Raw genomic sequence first — 17438 nt, forward strand, 5'->3', positions numbered from 1 at the left:
CCAACACTCAGCAAAGTGCAAATTGGTATTTGCTCAGTGGATTATTGCTATGATTATTATTTTGCTTAGCAGATGGCACGTTTAGGACATCACCTCCCCTAAAAGTGGTACAAATAAGGAATAGGAAACACCAAAATAAGACATCCTGCATCATGGAATAGGCATTTACACTATAGGAAGATGAAATAGAATTGAGATAAGTTGTTGGATGATAGATCCAAAGGAATTACCTACAAATGAATACTTAAGGACAGAGTGAAATACTAAGGTAAGTCTCTCATCTTTGAGTGACATCACCTTGGCCACTGGCTGTCACATGAAAAGTTCCACACCCAAATCCTGGCTTATGCATTCAAATGTTTAAGAGCTGCTTCGCTAACTTATTAGTGCACACTTTCTCATATGTAATGGGATATAACATCTCCTCCTTGGTTCATTGGGAGGATTAAATGAAAACACTCATATGGAAATATAATGTTTGGATACATAAATGAGTTTTGCTTTATTATTTTCACTTAGCCAGTGGTTCTCAAAATGTGGTCCAGAGATTCCCTAAGTATCCTTGAAATACTTTTATTGAGCTCACAAGGTCAGAACTATTTTCACAGTAATACCAGCATGTTACGGTTTGTTTTCAGACTCATTCTCTCATGTGTGTAAGTGGAGCTTTTCTGAGGTTGCATGATGTATGATATCTGCAACAGACTCAAGGAAGAAGCAGGTGTGAGAATCCTGCTGTCTCATATTAAGCCAGAGATAGAAGAGATTTACAAAACTCTAAAAAATGCTAAGAGCATTTTTTAAATGTTATTTTTTCATAAAAATATGTTAAACTATTTCTGTAAGTCTTTACCTATTAATTTATTTTAAAATAACAATAATCCATTAATCCCACTGTAATAGGATTATTGCTGTTGTTTTAAAATAAATTAATAGGTACAGATTTTTAAAGTTTCTCAGTTTTTATTTCTAATAATATTCATAGGTAAAGCCACATGCACACAAGTTTTTTTGGAGTCCTCAATTTTTGAAAGGCTAAGGAGTTTTAAACCAAAATGACTGAAAACTACTGACTACATTAACATTTAGGACACATTGATTCCGTGTTGCCTACTCCCAGTGCAATAAAAATAATTTGTAATTAATCCTTAGTAATTCTGATAAGAAAATGCCAACAGCAATGATGTGAAGGCATCCTGCTGCTTTTAAAGGAAGCAAGAGTTAATATGCAGAGAGTTAAGAGCTATTTCACAAGAATAATTACATCCGGGTACACTTTAACCCAAGGGCATGGATTGCAAAATGTAATTGGAACACATTTCTCAAATATTAATTGCTATTTCTTTAATAGAGGAAAATCATATATTAATAGAACAAAATAAAAAAGGAACTCCATTTCTTGGAATTTCACTATGCCAGGCTTCTGGCCAAGGGTATGTGATAGCTTCTTTCCTGCAGTCTTGAAGTGGGTCTCCTCACAAGCAAAGCAATGCAACCTGCATTGTGATCCTGATTTTGCTATCAGCCTGGTGCTCTCCCTGGGGTCCATTTTTTTCATGGAGGTAGGGAGAGAGTATCTCTTGGGTCCTTCCTTGAGAGACTCATCTGTATTGAGACATCTGAAACAGAATTAGGAGCAGATAAAGAGGGCATTTAGGAAGCCAATGCAGTGACGGCCAAGATCAAGACTTTGGATTTACTCAAAGAGAGGCCCATAGGAGCCCAAAGAGAGATTGTAGAAAATGTTGCATCCAAAATTCCAGGAGGGATTAAGGGAAAGTAATGGGTATGTATAAGGAGCAAAGTAGGAGTTTACTTGAGAAGAAGAAGCTGTCACATAGTTGATGAAAGCAGGCAATCCCTGAATAGCACATGGCCACTTCTAAATCCAGCAAGGACATTGGGGAGGTCCCCTTGCTGACTTATGTCTAAGCTTGACTTGTCATCCTAAAGGAAACACATACAGTCTGGCTCCACTTTCTGACAGTACGGTAACTTCTTTTGTTAGGTTATGGATTGGAATCTGTTTATACGCAAAAATCTTAAAAGGAAGAAACATACTCCAAATGTTGGTCTCAGTCTTGCGACACATTCTTGTGTTTATGGCATCATCCAGTGACTCAGCATTGCTTTTTGGATAGGGTACAAATGCTTCCTGGTCTCTTTCCTGCTGTCTTTGCAAGTTTGCTCCTGAGGGCTTCTGCAGGCACACTCTCCCCTTCAGCTGACTGAAACCACTTCAGATCATTTAAGTCCCTGTGGAGCTTGCTCTCACACTCAAGCCTTTGCACATGCTGTTCCTTCTACCTGGAGGCCCATTCCTCTAAACTGACTGACTGGCTAGCTTTCAAGTTCTCAGTTTAAATGTCATCTTCTTAGAACCATCTTCCCTGCAGACTAAAGTAAGCTTGTAGTTTATCTACCTCCATTATTCTCTCTCATGGTACCTTGTTTTGGGACTTCTTAATACCTGTCATATTTTATAATTTTTGAGATCATTTTTGGAAATGAATTGCCACTTTATCAAGTTGAAAAAACATGCTGAAGGTTTATAATGAAAACAGCAGTGCTCTGCCTGCGAATCTCTACCCTACTTGGTCCTGCTCTCCAGAGAAATCACTTGGAACTGTCTTAGCTATCTCTTCTAATACATGCCTCAGTATTTCTAGCAAATATGCTTGTATTGTTATATATTGATTTATTAATATTAAACTTCTATTGGTTTTCTGCTCTAAAAGGAAAATTTAGATCTTCTATACATCTCTTCATTTCTCCTCTTGCTTTAATATTCATTTCACAATTTTTAGATTAATCCAAATCAGTGTTTATGTTTTTATGATCATACAAAAATTCTTTGCAGAGTCCAAGTAGTATACTAGGAACATATTTTTTCTTGTCTAACTTTATACTTCCTGAGTTAATGATTGTCTGTTTACCGCCAGTTGGCGTTGTTTGTTCTATATTTTTTCTTATCTTTTTTTCACCCATTCCATCAGATCACTAGTTTGTTCTTTTAAATCAGGCACTGGCAAACTCTTTCTATAAAAGATCATATAGTAAATATTTTTAGACTTTTTGGTCCAGACAGCCTCTGTTGTAACTACTTAACTCAGCTGTTAAAGTCATGGGCAATATGTAACAAAGCTGCAGACAGTATGTAAATGAATGGGGGCGGCTGGCCATGTTCCAAAAAGCCTTTATTTACAAAAACAGATGATAGGCAGGATTTGGTCCATGGACTGCAGTTTGCCAACCCCTAATCAAAGTGATAAAATAGACCAGATATTATTTTTTGTAATACTTTACTTTTCCGAAGCCCTGTCCTGGAGACCTTGCCTGCGTTGCTCTGTCTGTACTGGTGGTTCTCTTTGTGTCCTGCCCCGCTGGCATCCTGGAACTTCCTCCCACTGTTTTCCTGTTTTAGACCCCTTGTTTCTTGGGCCTCCGCACTTCCTCTTTCTTGTTTCATTCCTTGGTTTAGCTGGAGGATATTCTCAAGTAACTTCCTAAAAAAGAGGGTGTAAATGGGAGGTAAATTTTCCGAGTCTTTCTATGTCTGGAAATGTCTATATGTTCCTCTTATGTCTTTTGATAGCTCAGCTAAGTAATGTATTCCAGATAAAATATTTTGTCAGAATTTTGAAGGCTTTCTTCAGTTATTTTCTGACTTCTAGCATTTCTGGTAGATGACTGATTACCATTCTGATTCCTGTTTGTATATGATCTTGATCTTCTTCTCTGCTTGCCCCCAACCTTTTGTCTGAGAGGTTTTAGGAACATGTCTTTATCCCTGGAGTTCTGAAATGCATGATGATGTACCCTGGTGTGATCATTTTCAGTCTCATGTCTCACTTGTGTCTCAGTCTGGGTCTGATGTACATGAGTCTGGAATTTCTTCAAACAATTTCTTCAGATGCTAGCTCTCCTATCTTCTGTCGGGTGGCCATCAGGCTCTGTGGGGCCAAGGGAAGGAATCTACGGGTTTAACTCTTCCTGCATTCAGATGTGCAGCCATATATCTTGCTCCTTGCTTCTGTGGGCATCAGGTCTCCAAGAGCCACACCTTGCAGGTGTGTGTAGGGTGCATGAGAATGATTATGTTCAACTTTCTCCTCTCCAGGTTCGTTAAGTTGAAGTTTTCTCAACTTTTCAATAAAGTTGATTATTACTCATGTATCTCTTCCCCATCTTTCAGAATTTGATTAAAATTTGTTGTTCATTTATACCTTAAAATATTTTTTTGGTTCATTTTATAGGGAGAAGAAAAAATATATAAATGCTTATGACCTATCTGTTGTGTTTAACCTCACAATTTGTTTATATGTATGTGTTTTTTCTTTTTTTTTGAAATAAAGTCTCACTCTGTCACCCTGGCTGGAGTGCAGTAGTGCAATCGTGGCTCACTGCAACCTCCACTTCCCAGGTTCAAGGAGTTCTCATGCCTCAGCCTCCCAAGTAGCTGAGATTACAGGCGCCCACTACCACACCTGAATAATTTTTGTATTTTTAGTAGAAATGGGACTTTGCCATGTTGGCCAGGCTGGTCTCAAACTCCTGACCTCAAGTAATCTGGCCTGCCTGAGCCTCCCAGAATGCTGGGATTACAGGCATGAGTCACCACACCCAGCCTATGTATGTGTTTAGTGGTCTAAAACTTCTCTGCTTTCCTGCTAGGAAAAGGTTGTGTCTGTTTATTCACCCACTGTATCCGTCACACCTGGCTCAAAGTGAGTATTCCACATATATTTGATAAATGAGTGACTACACATTGAGTGAAATGGTTTGAGGAAGAGGCCTCAGGTGGGAGTCCAAGGAGATGATGGTGGGAGATACTGATCCTGGTTTATGAAGAGCCTTGAGTACTCAGGGCAAGGAGAGTGAATTTTTTCCTGGTTGGGAGCTTGTTAGTAATTTTTCAATGGTGGGAGAGGTGATGATGGTAGGGTATTTTGAGCAAAGGGATTTCAGAAAGAATTTCTCTGGTTGTGGTATGAAGGCTAGTTTGAAAAGGGTATACATGTAGGGAATAAGATGCTATGAAATGACAAGAGTTTTTGAGAAAGGAAGAGTGGGATTGCAGAGAGTTTAGAGAGGAAAAATCAATAGGACTTTGGTTCTGATTTAATATAGGAGGTTGAAGGTGGTTCCCCAAAACACTTCCATCCGGGCATGGTGGCTGACACCTGTATTCCCAGCTCTTAGGGAGGCCAAAGTGGGCAGATTGTTTGAGCCCAGGAGTTAGAGACCACCCTGGGCAACATGGTGAAATCCTATCTCTACAAAAATACCAGTTAAGGACATGGTGACATATGCCTCTAGTCCCAACTACTTGGGAGGCTGAGGTGGCAGAGTCACTTGAGCCTGGGGAGGTGGAGGCTACAGTGAGCAGTGATCACACCACTGCACTCCAGCCTGGACAGCAGAGTGAACCCAGTCTCAAAAACAAAATAGAACAAAACCTGATGGTTGTCTTAGCAGAAAGAATACGAAAGATTTTGGTGGGATGGGGAAGAGTAGATAATGGTTTTCGTTTGTCATATTTGAGGCAATAAAGCAACATCCAAGTGGAAATGTTTAGCAAGCAGTTGGCTATATTAGAGGTAGGAAATGAAAACAGGTTAGAGAGTTGTTCTCACAGAGAAGTTCAAGAAGAGAATGACGTGAAGAAAGATGATTACTTGCTCAAGGTCATAAAGCTGATAATTGGCAGGCCCCACACTGGAAGTCAGATCTGGCTAAACTCATGCCTCATGTTCAACCACAATAGTGTTCTGATTCTACAGCTTTGTTGAGATGCAGCCAGAAGAACAGAGACTTAGTATTGGCCTTGGGGAATACTCACATTTAACAAGGCAAGTGACTTCTTAAGAATGAAGGTGCAAAATGCAATCGAAAGCTAATGAGGTATGAGGGGAGAATACTGATGCTCCAAGAATCCTCCAAAATCTGGACAGGAGGGTAGGACCTGGTACCTTGGGCCAGGCAGCTTGGCTAGGCCCATTTGGCTTTAGCGAGGGCTGAAGTCTCCCACAGGCGCCTCCTGCTTTCATTCTGAGGACTTCTCCAAGACCATCAGTTGCACTTTCTTTTCATACACTTTCCATTCTGCCTACTGCTATGGTTCAAGCCAGAGAAAACTGTGGCCAAGTAGCAATTCTGAGAACATAAGCAAGGCTGACATCCTGCCTGGTTTCCTCCACTGTTGCTCAGCCCAGAGCAGCCTGAGAGAATTTTGGTGAAGTGGTGTTTGGGGATTTTCAGAAGTGCCCTTGCAGGGAAGGGCTCCTGGGCTCTTCTCTCCCCTAGACCCCCTCCCTGTCACATGCCTTCGGGTTCATGGCATGGGCTGGGGGAGGAAGAGGAAGCAGACACCATGAGAGTAGGGGCGTGGGCATGTAGGTTGTGAAACAATATGAGAAACCTCCAGAGCCAGCAAAGAAAGTTTTATTTTTGGAATTTGGAATTCAAAGTTTTTCACACTCAACATTTCTGTGACTAGCAGGTGAGATAAAAATCTATGTCATTCCACTGGTTTTCATCTTTGTTTTAAATTATCTGATTTTAAACAGAAATTATTATCAGTCTGATATTGTTTCCTTTTCTAAAATGTGGTTTAATTTCGTAAAGAGCCGAGTAGTACGGCAGAGCTGAATCATAGGAAATTTTAGCATGCAAGCTCTACACCCATGATTACAAAACCGTGTTCTGGTAGCCTTGGTGCTCTCCTTGAAAAAGCGTTCCTTGATCCTAGGGTTTTGTTTTCAACTAGACACATTTTCTCTTTGCTTCTTCTACCATATGATGTCTTTAATTTCATGCGAGAGAACTAATCATGGGTCCTGAGTTTGAATCCCACCTTCTCTTCTTCCTTCCTGGATAACAGTGGGACAGTTACATAACCTCTGAGCCTTAATTGTCTCCCTATAAATGCAAATAAGAAGATGGAGGACGCGCACACACACATACACACACACACACACACACACCACTGGCACTTAGTAGGTGCTGAAATCTTCTTACTTCCTATCATTGAACAAGATTGGATAATTTTTTTTTCCTATTGGCGGTCACTGACTCACCAAAGAAAAAAGAAAAAAAAATCAATTTACTGTATGTTGTTAAATCAAGAGGGACACTTGTGGGTGTTTGTGTTTTGGATCTTATTTTTAGACATTACAAAAATGTTCCATGAACTGGATTTTGAAATTAAGAATGAGGAAACATTATTTATATCTGAATCATAAATTACAACAAACGAAAATATTATACGTGTGATTTCAGTTCTATATTATAGGTATTTAAAGGGAAGGGAGAGAGAGAAAAGGAAGGGAAGGAAAAAAGGGGAGGTAGCAAACACACAAAATTAGCAGAGATATGAAAGACACGGCAAAGGTAAGATACAGTGGATGTAGGTGCCATTGTTTGCAGATGAATATTTTTGATTTTCCTCTAATTAACACTTGATCTATGGGTACTAGAGTTATGTATTTGCTGCTGTAACTTCTCCTTGAAACCCATCTATTCATCCATTCATTTATCTGCCCACCCTTTCATTTATTGTTTGATTTAATAAACAACCACTCAATATATCCTTTGTGTTTGGCCCTTTCCTAGGTGCTAGCAAGGCAAGAAATCAAGCCAACCTTGCTTTCCCAGAGCTCAAAGTCTTGCAAGAGAGAAAGACAAGTAAACAAATATCAGAAGAGAATAATAAGTAACTGACTTGGATTTGGGGTGGCGGAAGGGCTTCATAGAGGAAACAATTCTATGCTAAGACAGTGTGGTGGGTGGTTAAGATCATGGAAGTTACAGGCAGATAGATATGGGTTTAATCCTGATTTGCTAGTTGTGTGGCCTTGGTCAAGCTGTTTAACCTGAGTCCTCACTTCATATTTAAAAGGAGGATAAAACACAGAAACATAAACGTTAGGCGAATTGTGATAATACACATAAAAGCTTTGTACATTGCTGGGCACATGGTAGACCCTAAAATTGAAACCACGATTTTCATTTCAAGATATTGCATCTTTAGTTTATTAGAGTCTTAGAGGCACTCTGGGAAAGTTGGATGAGGTTAAGAGAATGTGTCTCTGTGGAAAAAAATGGGTTATGTACTATTCCTGACTTTTCAACCCTTCTGTTGAAACTTTTCAAAAACTTTTCTGAATCACAGTAGCTTAAGTAACAATGTCGAAACTTTTCTTTGGGGTGCATTCCCCTCTGTATTTCCTAAGGTTGGAATGAAATCAAACCAAGGGTGGGAGATTGACTATCTTTGTTGTAGATTACCTCTTGGTAAAAAAACCCGAAAGCATTAACTCCTGAGGTCAACTCTAAAGTATTAACTTCCAAACCTCTTTGGAAGGCCATCAGCAACACCTGTAGCACAAAGCTGTTGTCAAGCCTGTAAGTATGAGTAGCACCAAGGGTACCACATTGTGAGGATATTCTAGATCTGGTTTCACTCTCTTAGCACAGACACTCATATACAGGATGTAGAGAAAGCAAGTAAAACCCTAAGACTAAAATATAAATGGAGAGTAATCATTTTTTAACAAAGACCACCCTGAAGTTAGCTGTTTCTTCCATAGGAATACCATTAATTACTACGGGATAGAAGTGTAATTCATATCAACTTATTGGCTTTCCAGTTTATAGTTGTTTCTTCTCAGGTAATGGCCCCTGTAACGCAGTGGCCAGATTTCCTCATTATCTCCTTGTGCCCATGGCCACAGTTGATTCTAAGGCAGTTGTTCTCAAACAGGAGTGTGCATCAGAGTCTCCTTGTTAAAACAGAGTTCTAGATCCCATTACCAGTGTGTCTGACCCAGCAGGTCTAGGGTGGAGCTTGAGAAGTTTCATTTCAATAAGTTCCCAGGTAATGCTGATGCTGCTTATCTAGGGAGTGCGAATTGAGAAACACTGACCTAGGAGAAGGTAACTGAGATCTCTGTATTCTTCCAGTGCATCCACCTCCTCCCATCCTCATCCCAACCCCACTTTTCACATGTTTTCCAGGTATACTTTCCACTGGTCACAAACACAATAATTTTAATAAGTACTGGAGGGGAGCTTGTCTACAACCTGGAGAAGAAAGGAATCAAAGTGTGAGAGGGACAGCAAGGTGTTCTACAATATCAGAAGTCTGTGTGTCAAAACAAGAATAGGAAGTAGATCTTTTCAACCTACCAATTTTGCCTCCCTCAAAGGAAGACATTTTTAACAATTTTAAAATGTCTGAAAATAGGCAGGTTTTTTTTTTGTTTTTTTTTGTTTTTTTTTTTAAAGATGATATATTGAACAAATTAATTTATCCTTGCTCCCTCTTAAATAACAACACAATGCAAGCAACTAAAGTTTTGGCATAATGTGAAGCATAAACCCTCAAGGACAAAAAGAAGGGTAGAAGGGATGATAAGAATATTGAAAATAAGAAAGCAGATAGGCAACTGTTCCAATTGGCTTCCGTAGACCTAAGAATTCTGAGCTGTAAGCAGCAGAAGCTGGAGAGCAAGGGGATTTGCACGCCAGAACCCCAGACAGGTTCTGGATTCTGGAACTTCTGAATGAAGTAAAATAGGGCCTAAAAAGAGGAGTGATTGAGAATCTGTATAAAAAGCAAGAGAACTTCTAGGTCCACCCTACCCACTACATCAGGTGATGTCTTCTCCTTTGCCCTGGCAGGTAGCTGGAGGTTTACCCTTAGAAGGCAGTGAATCAAAAGAGCTCTGGACTGGTGGACACCAGGCAGAGTTGGAAGAAGGGGTACTTTATAGAAAATGGTTGGGCGATTAAATGAAAGTCAACATATGGAAACTTTACATTTTAGTCTTCTTCCCCTTCTTGAGCTCCCAGAATGTTGACCTCCAAGTGTGTGCCTTCCAGATTAGTAGCATAATGCTGAGATTTTAGAAGGTATAATCTTCTAACAATCTGTAGCTATTTTCACAAAAAGATTGAGGGAGAATGGAAGGGGTTTGTGGTGCAAGAGAGGCCTGCAGAGTATGTCCAAACCGAGTTTAAAGTCAGCAATATTTACTGAGCAACTACTCTGTTCCCAATAAGCTGTGAGCTCAGATGATTCCCCAGTAAGAAAGATTCAGTGTGCCCATCCCTCATTGAACTAGATGGGAAGGCTGGAGGAAGGTACAGCACATACAGACGCAGATGGTAGAGAAAAAACATGCTGAGTTTGCGGAACCACAAACAGTTCAGTATTGTTGGCGTGGAAAGTATAGATGTGTAGGGAGCATGGGAGGGAGGGAGGGAGGCCTGAAAGATGCTGCTTTGCTTATGTCACTCTCTTTCTTTGCATGTGTTATGTCTCATTTTTAATTTTTTTTCATCAACGGCTTTTTTTTTTTTTTTTTTTTTTTGCCCAGGCTGGAGTGCAATGATGTGTTCACTGCAACATCCGCCTCCCGGATTCAAGTGATTCTCCCACCTCGGCCTCCCCAGTAGCTGGGATTACAGGTGCCTGTCACCAGGCCCAGCTAATTTTTCAGCTAATTTTTTTTTGGATTTTTGGTTAAATACAAAGAGATAGGGTTTCATCATGTTGGCCAGGCTGGTCACTCCTGACCTCAGGTGATCCGCTTGCCTTGACCTCCCAAAGTGCTGGGATTACAGGCATGAGCCACCATGCCCGGCCAAGGGAAATTTTTTTTAAAGGTCCATGTATGTTGCTATGAAAGTAATCTAAGCCATTTCTTTGAACTCATGCCTGGTATTTTATGGTATTTTATGATGCAGCTTTACTGATTTTTACCTACTCATTCTTCTAGGCATGGTTATCAAAGTTATTTTCCATCCCTCCCCTGACTCCTCCACCACTCACTCCAAAAAAAGAAATACAGCAATTGACATCCCCAGGAATGTCCTCTGATAAACCTACGTGAGAATTGCTTGTGTTATGTACCCTGGAGAAAGACTGCTGCTATGTGCATATGGAATGAGACTAAATATTGACGGTTTGTCCTCTAGGATGGCTGCCTTCCGGGTAGTCCATCATGGAAATGGTGGCCACGATATTCCACATTGCTGCTAATCTAGTTTTTTCACACAGTTTTAGATTTTTGGCTAGTGCAAATGTCATTTTCTCTGGGTCCAAAATATCATTTGCACTTCTCTAATTGCTAATGATTTTGAACACCTCTTCATAAACTTGTTAGCTTTTGAGGCTTTCTCATCTGTAAATTCACTGTTTATATCCTGTTATACCATATTTCTATTAATATTGGGGCAGCTATCTGTTTCTTCCTGATTTGCAAGAGTTTCTCATATATTTTAGATATTAAGCTCTTGTTGACTTTAGACCTTAAAGATGTATTTTTTCAATCACTCATCTATTTGTTAACTTTGTCTTCTTCAACTTTAATTATCTTCTTCATTAAGCAAAAATCCTTGTTACAATATAATCAAGTTTGTCAATTTTTTTATGGTTTGTGCTTTTGGAATTTTAGCTTTTCCATCCCTAGGTTACAAAGACATTTTTCCATATTTTCTCCTACCAACTATAGTTTTAGCCTTCATATTTAGATTTTGAATTCTTTTAGAGTCCACCTTTTGCATGTGATGTTAGGTGGGGATTCACATGTATTTGTCTCCACATAGTAAGTATATCAGTCAGATCTATCCAGAAAAATGCGTGCCATTTTTAGTGTTTAAAACAAAAGAAATTTAATGCAGGTACTTCATTACATGAATGATGGTAGATCTGGTGAGTTAACCAGGAGATGCTGAGGCAACCCAGACCTTAGCAGCAGCAAGAAGCCGCTATCACTCTTAGGCTTAATAATAAAGAACAGGAGGTGGCAATGTTATTGGAACTCGGGACTACTTGGTGGAATTGGAATCCATGCAGGAGTTTTTGGAGGGAATGGGAATGAAAAAAGAGATGCCGCTGCTGCCGTAAATGTCCTCAAATGCATGAAGAGTAGGAGAGAATAGCCTGGATTATTTCTTCCTCTTTCTTTGCAATCTGTTCCATTGCCTCTCCATTGGCCTCACTGGATGAAGGGCAGGTGACAGGAGAGACTGGGAATGTAGCCCGCAGCCTGTGATATAAAGCAGAGGAGGGCAAGAACCGTATTTGGGGTCAAACAGGCCCAGGGTCAGCACAGTGAGCTATTTCCCAACATCATCTGCTAGAAACTAGTCATTCCCTTTGATTTATGGTGTCACCTTTGTTATAGATTAAGTCTTCAAATGTACACGAAGTCTATTTAGAGTCTAGTCTGTATTTAGATATAGACTCTAAATAGACTTCATGTACATTTGAAGACTTAATCTATAGACTCTAAATTGGAGTCTATTTCTAAACTCTATTCTGTTCGATTTGTCTATCTGTTCTGACGCCAATTCTATTTTCTTTTAATTACTATGGCTTGATAGCATGGCATATCTAGTAGGGGAATCCCCTTTCTTTACTCCTCTTTTTTTAAGTTGACTTAAATATTCATGGACCTTTGTTCCTCTATATAAGGCTTTAGAATATTTCCATTTTTCAGTTCTTCTGTATCTATTATTATTTTAAAGTTTTCCTCATGGAAGTCTTATGTATGTAGCAGCAGAAGAAAAAAGAAGTACAAATAGTATACTGTCTCAGAAGTGAAAAGGGTCACTTTCACTCACATTTCTAGTCAAAGTAAGTCACATAGTCACACTCAGTTTCAAGAAGATGAGGAAGTGCAATATTTCTGCTAGGAGAATTGGAAATCGTTAGTGGAAAACATTAATGGTGACCAAAATCTGCTATTCTGGTCAGCAAATATTTAGTTCACTGACCTTCTTACATGCAAAAGACAATCATGCCACCCCAAGACAGAGAGAAAACACAATAGTTCATACAGTCTGTGGAATCAGCTAAAAGTCCAGAGTAAACTAGGGGATGCTAGGTGGCCTCTTTACTAGATCTGGATGTGCCTTCTCTCACTCTGGTAATTTGTAAACTAAAAGGAAGGGTTTTCTGTGCTCCCCTCCTCACACACCTAATATACAGAGACCACAAAACCAAAGTAACTCTTCCCATTGGAAAGGAAAAAGAGGGGAGATACATAACTAGGTGCATTCTTAATGAAATGAAAACATATATCCAACAAAAACAATTGTACATAAATGTCCCTAGCAGCATTTTCTATAATGGCCAAACATTATGTTAATGTTAATGTTTAACAAATGTTAAAAACATTATACTATGCTAAGTGAAAGAAGCCAGTCACAAAGGACCACATATTGTATGAATCCATTTATATGAAATGTAAGAATAAATGGGTGAATTGTATGGTGTGTGGGTTATGTTTCCATAAAGCTCTTAAGAAAACAAGTAAACAAAAATAAAACAAAACAAACAATTATTGGTCTACTGCAGTTTAAATGAGACATATTTGGCTGGAGCATGACTGCTTATATCAGAGCTGAAGACTGCCTTTCAATTGCAGGTCCTGCCTCAAGAGGTAGCCACCGAATTTCAGAAAAAGAAAAATGACCTTGAGACTGGAGACGGCATAACCTGGTGGTGAGTCTGTGTGTCATATATGCTCACTTATGGCCCCATGGACAACTGGGGTCATCTTGTCATTAAATCTCCTAGTATCTGACTTCATTCACAAACCCCACCCTTAATTATTTCTTCTGCTGGGGATAATCTTCAGTTATAAGCACATGTTATTACTATTATTATATTTTATTTTATTAGACGAAAAATAAGTGTTTTACTGTTGAAAAATTGGGGCTAAATATGATGGCTCATGCCTGTAACCGCAGCACTTTGGGAGGCCAAGGTGGGAGGACTGCTTGAGGCCAGGAGTTTGAGACCAGTCTGGGCAACATAGCAAGACCCTGTCTCTAGAAAAATTAAAAAAAAGAAAGAAAGAAAGGAAGAGAAAAATTGGAAAATACTCAAAATGACAACAAAATTATTAAAAATCACTTACAACTCTGCACCTAGAAATAACTACAGTAAATCTTTCAGGATGTATTTCAGTCTCTGAAACTGAATGGCTAAGAAAATATAAACAACCTTATGACAAACAACACTCCCCTTTTTACCCCAGTGTTCTGTATTAATCTCTCTTGTAGAATTTTCTACATTTTACTATAGTTATTTTTAAGGGATTAGTAGAACAGGTGTCAATTGACTTATGTTTTAGCTCCATCTTTGACTTGCCAAATCTCTTTTTTTCTTTTTTTTTTTTGAGATGGAGTCTCCCTCTGTCACCAGGCTGGAGTGCAGTGGCACGATCTCGGCTCACTGCAACCTCTGTCTCCCAGGTTCGAGCGATTCTCCTGCCTCAGTCTCCCAAGTAGCTGGGATTACAGGTGTGCACCACCATGCCCAGTTAATTTTTGTGGTTTTAGCAGAGATGAGGTTTCACCATGTTGGCCAGGATAGTTTCGATCTCTTGACCTCATGATCCACCTGCCTCAGCCTCCCAAAGTGCTGGGATTACAGGCGTGAGCCACTGCGCCCGGCCCACTTTTTTTTTTTTTTTTTTGTAAAAATATAGAGAAGAAATTGAAAATTATGCCAGTGGGTTTGGAGTTTCTCCTGTAAGTGATTGGGAGCCATTGAAGGATTACAAGTAGTTGAACAAATCAAAACAGTTTTTGAGAAGGTAGTTTACTTGGAAGCAATGATGCATGAATATAAGTGAATGAAAATAACATTTACAGGTAAGCTATTGTACTAAACTTATTATTTATGATATTTTACTTGATCCTTTTCGTACTATAGCATAGGGGTAATCATCCTAAGGACTAGGCTCTGGTTTTTTTTTTATCTTGCCCAAATTCCTATCTAGGGAGTCTGTGGAGTCATGCCCTACAAACCATAAATTCTCATCAGATGTTTTTCATTTAATCCTATATATCGTGACTTACTTTCCAATATGACTCTGGCATAACATTATGTGACAAAGAAGGAAGTAAACATATTTTACTTTGTTTGCCATTTTTTGAAATGGTCCTGCAAAGCTGTCCTTTGTAGGGGAAAATGTGCATCTGTAAAGAATCTCTGTTAACACACCTAGATATTTTTCTTCCAGGCTCTCCCAATCCTGAAGCAATTAAGTAAGAGTCCAGCACCTTTTAAAGGTCTGAATAAAAAGCATTTGTCATCTATTGTCTCTAAGGGCAGCTACTATATGACTTCAAAAGAACCTTGGTCTCCACAATCTTTTATCTTAACCTGAACATTTCCTTTCTATTGATCCCAGGTCTTTAGACAAGTTCATCCAATTGTCAATCAGAAAATGTTTAAATTTACCTGTAGCCTGGAAGCCCCCCATCCCCTGCCCTTTGATTTGTTCTGCCTTTCTGAACCAAACCAATGTATTTCTTAAATGTATTTGATTGATGTCTCATGCTTCCCTGAGGTTTTATACCATGCTTGGTATAAAACCAAGCTGCACCCCACCCACCTTGGGCACATATTCTCAGGACCTCCTGAGGGCTGTGTCAGAGGCCATGGTCACTCATATTTGGCTCTGAATAAATCTCTTCAAGTTTTACAGAGTTTGACTGTTTTCATCCACAATCCCCAAGCTAGAGATAAGAAATTTGAAACTCGACTGAGTTAAGCAATGTGTTCAAGGACACACAGCTAATAAGTGTTAGAGTAGGAAATTAAATCTAGCATGCTCAACTAACTGATTTCTTTCTAGACACAGAGGTTGGCTCAAGAGGTATTTCAGCAGTCTGGGTGGGCTCTGTTCCTATTGCATAATGAGAAGTTATAATAGAATGTTTAGCAAGCTGCATTGTTGAAACAGCAGATGGGTTGACGGCTGTTCCCAGGGGTTTTTCCCTATTACTCATACACGGTTGGGAAATCCTGAGGAAAGCTCAGCTTTTATTTCTTGAAATTTAAGGTCCTGACACTCTGTGGTGATTGCAGACAGAGATCTGCGTCGTTGACAACAAAGAGATTAAAGGAGGGACCTTGGGTAAGTCCCTTTGTCCCTGGACCTCAATTTTCTTAACCACAAACAATTAAATGTTCTCTGAAGTTTTCTTTTGTTTTAAGACTCAAGGATAATACTGAGTGCCTAATGTAACGTGAAGTTCTAGGTAGAGGCTTAATGATAGCGTTACTCATTTACAGGGATTAAACAGAATGTCCACAAAGAACTGGTTGAAAATAGGCTGCAGAAATGGCACAGAAGATATGTGTTCTTAATTACTCAACTTTTATGCATTTTATGCACTAGACTGTAAGATTCAGGTAGGGGTGGGCTGTATGCTTGTTCATCCTACATCTTAGGGGCCATCACTAGTGTCTTGTAGGTAGGGACCCAAAGAGTTTTGTTGAAAGAAAGAACAAATAATGCAGAAAGGCTGCTTGTCCCCTAGTATTTGTTCTTCGCTTCTTCCTCAATAATGTACCACCTAGAATCACCTGGATACAGTCGTGCAGAACAGACTTCATTTCCCAGACTTCCTTGCAGCTAGATGTGCTCATGCTATTAAATTCTGACCAATGGGATGTAAATAGAATTAATGTTGACTTTTTTTTTTCCCCAGGAAATAATCTTAGAGTGAGAGGACATAATTTTCTCCTTCCGATTTCCCCTTCTGGCTAAGATAAAATGGATAAATGGGTAAGATATTTGGAACTTGGATCATAAAATGGAATTACATGTTGAGAACAGCAGTGCAATGAGAAGCATGGTGTCTAGGCTATCTGACAGTAGTCAAGCCTCTATGCAAGCTTTTAACTGTGTATGTAAACATAAGCACGAGAGACAGATATGTTTCTATTTTGTTTAAAACACCTCTATTTTTGGTTTACAAATTGTTGTAGCTGAACTTAATATATGGGAACATTTTCAAAAGAGGGCTGGGCACAGTGGCTCACTTCTGTAATGCCAGCATTGGGAGACAGAGGTGGGATGATTGTTTAAGGCCAGGAGTTTGAGGCCAACTTGGGCAACATAGAGAAATCCTGTCTCTACAAAAGATTTAAAAATTAGCTAGCGTGGTTGTGGATGCCTGTAGACCCCGCTACTTGGGAGGCTGAAGCAGGAGGATCACTTGAGCCCAAGAGGTTGAGGCTGCAGTGAGCTATTATTGCACTGCTGCACGCCAGCCAGGGTGACAGAGTGATACAGTCTCAAAAACAAAAAAAACAAAAAAAAAAAAAAAAAAAGAGTACACAACTTTCATAATTTTTCTTTCAAGAACAGCTAATAAAAATATTTTGAGCATGCCTACCATAAACTTCACAACCACATACGGTAGATTTGATTTTGGGTGATGATCAGGGAGTGCTTACCTAGTTGGCCATTAGTTAATTTTTGTATAAATACAGGGTTTGCTTGATCAATAACTTGAATATTTTATACTAAGTGTCTAAACTAATCCTTTTATTTTCACTGAAAACTTTTATATTTCCATTTGTTTACGTGAGGTTGTTAATATAAAACCAATTTATTTTTGTG

At 39.2% G+C, this 17438-nt stretch overlaps 1 long non-coding RNA gene across 1 annotated transcript; it reads left to right on the top strand.

The window, feature by feature from the left end:
* Positions 1-267: 267 nt before the first annotated feature.
* Positions 268-17094, top strand: LOC116270063. The gene is made up of 3 exons (XR_004177976.1): positions 268-2402; positions 13440-13516; positions 15870-17094. It is a non-coding gene; the product is annotated as an uncharacterized LOC116270063 (long non-coding RNA).
* The last annotated feature ends 344 nt before the right edge of the window (positions 17095-17438 follow it).

This window comes from Papio anubis, chromosome 13, assembly GCF_008728515.1.
Source record: "Papio anubis isolate 15944 chromosome 13, Panubis1.0, whole genome shotgun sequence".
Lineage (NCBI taxonomy): Eukaryota > Metazoa > Chordata > Mammalia > Primates > Cercopithecidae > Papio > Papio anubis.